The sequence below is a fragment of the Corvus brachyrhynchos genome, unplaced genomic scaffold (genome assembly GCF_000691975.1).
Source record: "Corvus brachyrhynchos isolate BGI_N302 unplaced genomic scaffold, ASM69197v1 scaffold26, whole genome shotgun sequence".
Classification (NCBI taxonomy): domain Eukaryota; kingdom Metazoa; phylum Chordata; class Aves; order Passeriformes; family Corvidae; genus Corvus; species Corvus brachyrhynchos.
The window spans coordinates 11,941,566-11,949,293 of NW_008239324.1; positions in this window are offsets into that span (position 1 = coordinate 11,941,566).

The following is a 7,728-nucleotide window of genomic DNA, read 5'->3' on the forward strand; positions in this document are numbered from 1 at the left end:
GTTTCTCTTCGATAAGTGCTGCAATCAGGATAAAGAATAGGGAGTTATATGGATTTTGTGCTGAAATGTGCATGGAAAGCTTTTCCATTTTATTGAAAAAAAAAAAAGGTCTGTGGGTTTAAAATATCCAGCTCTACCCTGTGATTCAGCAGGTGAAAGCTGCCTCCTGATGACCTTACTCATTCAGAAAAAGAACAGGAGTAATTTTCTTCTTCAATAGAAAATCTAACATATGCCTAAAATTCATCTTGTGATTATGATTGAAAGGAATGGGACTTGTCTTTACAAACAAGCTGTGGGCCTGCTGGAAGATAAAACTAGTACTGAGAGATAAAAGAAACAACGGGAAGGATTCCACTGTTTGATGAATGGAAAGGAAGAGATTTGTCTTTACAAATAAACTATAGGTCTACTGACAAATTAAATTGGATATTGAGAGGTGAAAGAAACAATGGGAAGAACCATAAATTCCATAGGAATTAAAATGAAGGGGGGATTATACATTAGAAGGGAGTCTTAGGCATTCCGGGAAGTCTGTACCTCTCAAGTACCTTGGCCAATGGGGAAAGAGAGAGGGAAATGTGGTTGGGAAATTAGAATAAATAGGAGGCTATGCCCTCCAAAAATTTGAGAGACCCCAGGGGAAATGCCCCATGGCCTCTCCCTTTATTTGAATAAAGTAACAGGACTCCTCTGTCTCCTTTTTGGATATAAACCTCTGGTGTTTGTGGATGAATTTTCCTGACATAATAAATTAGCAGTACTTACATGAACACTTCCTTTGTTCTGGAGATAGGGTGCATAAATCTGTGGGAGCTGGGAGAGTGCAGTTCAGGAACAGAGCTGCCCCCAGCCATGGCAATCACAGGAACCCTGGCAGAGGCTCTTCAGCAGCAGTGGCATAACTCCATGGCTCTGCTCTGGAGGAACACACACGACAATTCTCCCAACAATTATTTTGTGTGCAGGACACAATCTACCTAACAAAACCACCAATCTGTGCCTCTGGATGTTGCTTACCATCTCTATTCCAGATCATCCAGTCAGTTTTGTTTTGGTGGGTTTTTTGAACAAGCTGGCCAGATAGAAAATTTTCTTATTTTCTGTCAAATTGCTGAGAAAAGTTCTGTACAGAATCTCAAGGCATTACTGTTACTCTTTAGCCATACTGACAGTAAACCAATTATTACTTCTTTAATTTCTATGCCCTGGTCAGTTTTGTAGTTTTGAGCAAGTATTTTGCTTCTTATCATATCTTTATTTGGGTTTCCTAGCAGACTCCTGTGAAAAATTCTGTCACAGGCCTTTTGTGAGCATGAACAGGTCCTGCTAGCTGGTTTTTGTGTGGTTACTCTGATAAAGTTCACGTGCCTGATGGTGGCCTGCAGGGAGCATGGCTCATCCTTGCTGCTTGTGTCTGTCAGAAAACTGTCATCGTAATTTTGGTTTTTGTTATTAAACTATTTTATTGGATACTAGACAAGTTTGAAAAAGTGTTTCCTTCCAGTTCAGCATGAGCAGGTACTATATTTCTGGTGTATGGCTGTCCTGGTTGTGCTGTCATACTGATATGAGTCCAGATAAATTTAACCATGATATTTATTTTGATGCATTGTCAACTCTGTACCAGTCAAATTCAATACCTGCAGTATTAGTCATCAAAGATTCTTTTTATTTGGCAAGTAGTGGTTGCAAAGCAATTTTTAAGACATAATTTTGTTTAGTTCTAAAAGCTAATAGATTTCTCAGATAATAATTCCTCAGATACTGAAGTGTTGAAAGAATGAAATTATTTGGGAGTGAAAATCTTTCCCAAAACTGGGCCAAATCTCCATGTAGAATTGGATGATAGATAAACAAGTGCATTTCTTAAGGAAGAACTGACAAACATTCCACTGCTTAGTTTTGCTTGAATAACCCTTCTGTTTTGTTTTGGTAATTCCTGAGTATTCATGTCTGGCAACATTAAGAATCAAAACATGCTCCTTTTCCCCTAGCCTTGGATTCATTCATGCCTTTCATGCTTGTATCCAGGAATGTCTTTGGAGGGTTTAAATAGCTGTAGTCTAAGCTCTGTGAGTCACTGGAGGAGAAAGGGAGATGAGCAAATGAATACTTAAAAAAAACTTGTAGTAGCAAGGATTTTTAAACTGCATACATTTCACAGGCATTGATTGCTGTGCTGTCAACAGCTGCTGAGATACTCATCAACCTGTTCTGTAAGGACTAATCACAATGGAGCAAGGTTGCTATTTATTTCACTTACAGTATCCTAGGAATCAGTCCTTTGCATCCATCTGCTTTTTATGGGCACAGTTTATCTTATAGAAAACTTGTTGGCTTTTATATAGTAAGTTGTACAAATTCTATTAATCTGCCTCCTTTTGCTGGAAATTTTTTCCTTGACCATGACTTTTCATCAGAACAGAGTAAAACCCTTTTTCAAAATTAAGAAACGTATTTTGAAAGTCCTGTGGTTTAATAATGTACGTGTACTCGCACTTTGTGGGGTTTTTTTCTTAGAATGTAGTGAAAAATATTATGCTCTAATATGAGAGTTTGTTATGTTTTCATTCTCATATTACACATCTCTTTCATTTTATGTATTTGGATATGTTTAGAAAATTAAGATTGAACAGTAGTTAAGAAATTTCAAATTTGTGGCTCTGTGTACAGCCAAACTTTTCAGTAGCTACAACTGTAGTCATTCTTAGACAGAAGGACACCCAAGGATTACTTCTTGCTGTAGTCTGAACCACCATTCAATGAGACAGCACACATGAAATGCGTGAGAGAGAGTAAAAACATGGGTCTTTTAGCACAGAAGTGTATTTTTAGTTGCTCATTTTTATTATATTGTCAAACAGCACAATGCGTTAAATGATGACAGTGACACATGGTGATGCCACTGCTAATGTTTAATATGAGGTTTTTCTTGCACTGGATACTTAAAGCCTCTTTCCGTGGACAGTTAATCTGCATTAGCTGTGCTTAAGAAAAGAGGATCTGTCAAAGAACTGTCTATTTTAATTGTAATCAATTTAGGAAAGCTTGGGGCACCATATGGGGGAGGGTTCCGTCATAATTTGAGCTGCACATGTACAAAGGAAAGATGAGCTAACACCAAAAAATCAGAGAAAACTGACCTTTTCTGCAGAAGGATGTGAAGTAAACATGATTTAGAATGAACAAACTTGGGTTAAAAGCTCTGATATGCAGCCAGGCACAACGGATGACCAGGAGATTTATTGGAGGCTGACACTGCCCAGTGTCTCTTGCATATTTTGGTCCTTCAGCACAGTGACAGTGGCAAACATTCTCACCGCTGGAGCTGCTGTGGTTTGGTTACAGCCACCGAGAGGACCCGCACCCCTTTCTGATCCTAGGAATCAGTCCTTTGCATCCATCTGCTTTTTATGGGCACAGTTTATCTTATAGAAAACTTGTTGGCTTTTATATAGTAAGTTGTAAAATTCTATTAATCTGCCTCCTTTTGCTGGAAATTTTTTCCTTGACCATGACTTTTCATCAGAACAGAGTAAAACTCTTTTTCAAAATTAAGAAACGTATTTTGAAAGTCCTGTGGTTTAATAATGTACGTGTACTCGCACTTTGTGGGGTTTTTTTCTTAGAATGTAGTGAAAAATATTATGCTCTAATATGAGAGAGTTTGTTGTTTTCATTCTCATATTACACATCTCTTTCATTTTATGTATTTGGATATGTTTAGAAAATTAAGATTGAACAGTAGTTAAATTTCAAATTTGTGGCTCTGTGTACAGCTAAACTTTTCAGTAGCTACAACTGTAGTCAGACAGAAGGACACCCAAGGATTACTTCTTGCTGGAAATTTCAAATTTGTGGCTCTGTGTACAGCCAAACTTTTCAGTAGCTACAACTGTAGTCATTCTTAGACAGAAGGACACCCAAGGATTACTTCTTGCTGTAGTCTGAACCACCATTCAATGAGACAGCACACATGAAATGCGTGAGAGAGAGTAAAAACATGGGTCTTTTAGCACAGAAGTGTATTTTTAGTTGCTCATTTTTATTATATTGTCAAACAGCACAATGCATTAAATGATGACAGTGACACATGGTGATGCCACTGCTAATGTTTAATATGAGGTTTTTCTTGCACTGGATACTTAAAGCCTCTTTCCGTGGACAGTTAATCTGCATTAGCTGTGCTTAAGAAAAGAGGATCTGTCAAAGAACTGTCTATTTTAATTGTAATCAATTTAGGAAAGCTTGGGGCACCATATGGGGGAGGGTTCCGTCATAATTTGAGCTGCACATGTACAAAGGAAAGATGAGCTAACACCAAAAAATCAGAGAAAACTGACCTTTTCTGCAGAAGGATGTGAAGTAAACATGATTTAGAATGAACAAACTTGGGTTAAAAGCTCTGATATGCAGCCAGGCACAACGGATGACCAGGAGATTTATTGGAGGCTGACACTGCCCAGTGTCTCTTGCATATTTTGGTCCTTCAGCACAGTGACAGTGGCAAACATTCTCACCGCTGGAGCTGCTGTGGTTTGGTTACAGCCACTGAGAGTACCTGCACACTTCTCTGGATGGGCTCTGTAATGTGCCAGTGATGGCACAGGAGGAGTTTGTGCCACTGTAACACCACAGAGAGTAGGTTACAGTGGCAGTGGCACAGATTCCTTCTCAGCCTCCTACTGCCTTGGACTCTTGGAAGATACTTTCCCTTTCCTTAACAGAGAAACACATGTGCATCCTCGTCATGCTGGTTTATGCTGACAAGTGGATCTCTGCTCCTTCAAGGTGTGCTGTGTGAAAGAGAGAAAATGCTTTGATTCTCTCCTCTGAGCCAAAGTGCTGATTCCTGGGCTCCATTGCACCTCCAGTTCCTGGCCCAGCACCAGCAACTCCCACAGTTACAAACATTTTGGTAGCTGCTATTTCCAGCTGAGAACTGTAAGAATGCTGGATAAGGTAGCAACTCAGTGCCAGGAATGTCTGGGGTGAAATGATTTTGCACGCACATTCTTTTCTGTTCCTTGTGAAACCATCTCAGTCCTGGAAAACAGAAATACAGAGGCTGACCCACTGGTTATAAGTTTGAACTGGAAGAACATTTTTTTTTTTTAATATAACACACTCCAATTCAGCAGGTAATTTCTATTTGTCTTATGTATTTTTGTGCCCAGGCTACTCTATTATTACCTTTTACTTATACTATTTTTCTTACTGCTGAACATAACCATGAGCCTCTGTTAAAGGTACTACAACCATTTTCTTCAGTTAGCAAAGGACATAATTGTCTCCAGTAAGATTTAAGCTTGTTCTTTAAAGCTTAAGTGTTCTACTAAACTGCCGTCTGCCTGATAGCAATCAGAAATGGATATTCATTCCACCGATTCACTACCTTCAGAAGGATGAGCTTTCTCTTGTTTCAGAGGAAGACTATTTATGAAGCAATTTAATGAAAGATATAGATAAAGAGCAAAACCGTAAAGCTGGGATTTCTTCAGTTACTTTGGTAAAGCAGCCAACATTACATTCTTTCCATTTTAACAGATCTAAAACATTTCCATCTGTACTGGTGTAAAAAATGCACTTACTACTCAGTCAAGAATTTTTGGAGAGTCCTCTCAGCTGTAGCAATGCTTTTCTTCTTCACTTAAGCTCTGAAAAAGCAGGATTTATTTGTGCTAACAAAGTGTTTGTCAAATCCGTGCTCTGTCTCATTGAAACTTTCCCACTTGATTAAATGCTGTTTATATTTCCATAATTCTAGATATGCATTTTTAATGATTTTTTAAAATGTTGTATACTATTTAATTGCTTCCTTCAGTAAAAGCCAACCCAGTCTCTTCTTGTTGTCTTTGACGGGACCCTTCTTGTTAATCAGGACATTCAGCTGGAAATACTACCCACATGCATTGGGCATATGAATAGCTTTGCTAGAATTTTCCAGAACCATAAAGCACCCTTTGAGAAAGCCACTGATGTCTGAAAGTCCATTTCTTGATTTCCAAGTGCTCAAGATTTCAGTTGCCTGTGGCTGCTGGTGTCTCTGTACCAACAGACATAGCTTAGCTGCTTTTATGTGTGGTTTGCTGCACTTCGGGCAGTTGAACACTCCAGCAGCAGGACAGAGTAGAGTGAAGATGCAGCGAAAGTTCCATATGCATTTGAAACAAATCAGAAAGGAAACATCTTTAGAAAACATGCTTGGATTTGAAATGAAGTGTTCCTAAAATACCAGCACACTCTTCAAGCTTTCTAATTGCTGCCAAAGTGCAATCTGTCACAATACACCTATTACAATAGGTATTACAAATATATTGGGAGAAAGAGGAGAAGCTGAAACAGTATTAGAGAATTATTCTTGTACTATTGATGTGTTGAGTCGAGTCATAGTATGGAAAATTCACCTTGTTATCATTCCCCCACCTAGAAGGAATATATAACCACCAGCACATAGACTATTGGGGGGGAGTAAGAGGGAATTTTCTTCATGAGCAGAATGGTTTGGAGAGAATTGCAGCTGTGGTCATGTATTAGAAATTTCTCTGGTTTTGTACACTAATCAAAGATAACCTGAAATCATTAAGTATAGTCATATACACAGAACTGCATATATCAGAAAGGGGTGCAGGAATGTTTATGTACTGGACACCTCTTGCATTTATGAATTCACAGAAATTACCACTGGAGGAGAGAGGAGTAGCTGTGAAGAAGGTGTGGGTTTACAGAAACAGTTCAGCTCCAGCAAGAAGAGATGTTGCTGTGATCCAGGCCTGTCCACACAACTGTTGCCAAAGTAGAAGATGGCAGATGACCTCACCTGGCTTCTCTTTCCATGCAGGTATGCTGAGCCAGACTGCAACTGGGAAAATGTCTTTGGAGAAGACTGTACTTTGTTTCTGATGCTTCATTTGGGATACTGTGTTCTGCCATCTTTGCAGTCCTGAAAAGCAGACTGGAGGCAGGTCCACAAGGCTTGCTTTGCCATAGGGTAGGCTGCCTGATCCATTCCTGATGCCAAGGGGAGAGCATTTACCTTTGTCAGTTTAGCTGTCTGACAGCTGTTAAGAATCTACATATGCAGTTAACCAGTTAATGTGACTCTGGTTAAAAGTCTTCATTGAGTCTCAGTGACATTAATAGGATGCTAAGGGTATAGTTTATATATGATTCCCCTTTCCATAGTGTTTCACTTTGCATGTGTGCAATGTGGCCTCACTGGTGTAAAATGAATAATTCTGTGACTGTGCAGGTGAGAGAGGCAGCGACTCCTTCGAGAGGGGCTCTGTGCAAAGGCTGTGTTGTGCTGCTTGAATGTGGGGAACAAAGCACACAGGTGATTTATCACAGCCAGGGTGAGGTGACATGGCCCCTGCACTGTTGGGCAGGCACAGTTTGGCACACCTGGGGAGCTGGGGGGAAATCCCACAGCATCCCTCACTGTCTGGGTTCACCAGGCACTGAATCCTGCTCACAGCAGAGATTCCAACAGGTCAGTGCTGCCACAGAGAACAAACTGAGTGGAGCTTCTGTATCCCAGCTGTGAGGGAACACCTGTGCCACCCCAGCCCCACCCAGGGCATGGAGCTCCTGTATCCCAATCCCGAGGACACACCTGTGCCACCCCAGCCCCACCCAGGGCATGGAGCTCCTGTATCCCAATCCCGAGGACACACCTGTGCCACCCCCGCCCCACCCAGGGCATGGGGCTCCTGTATCCCAATC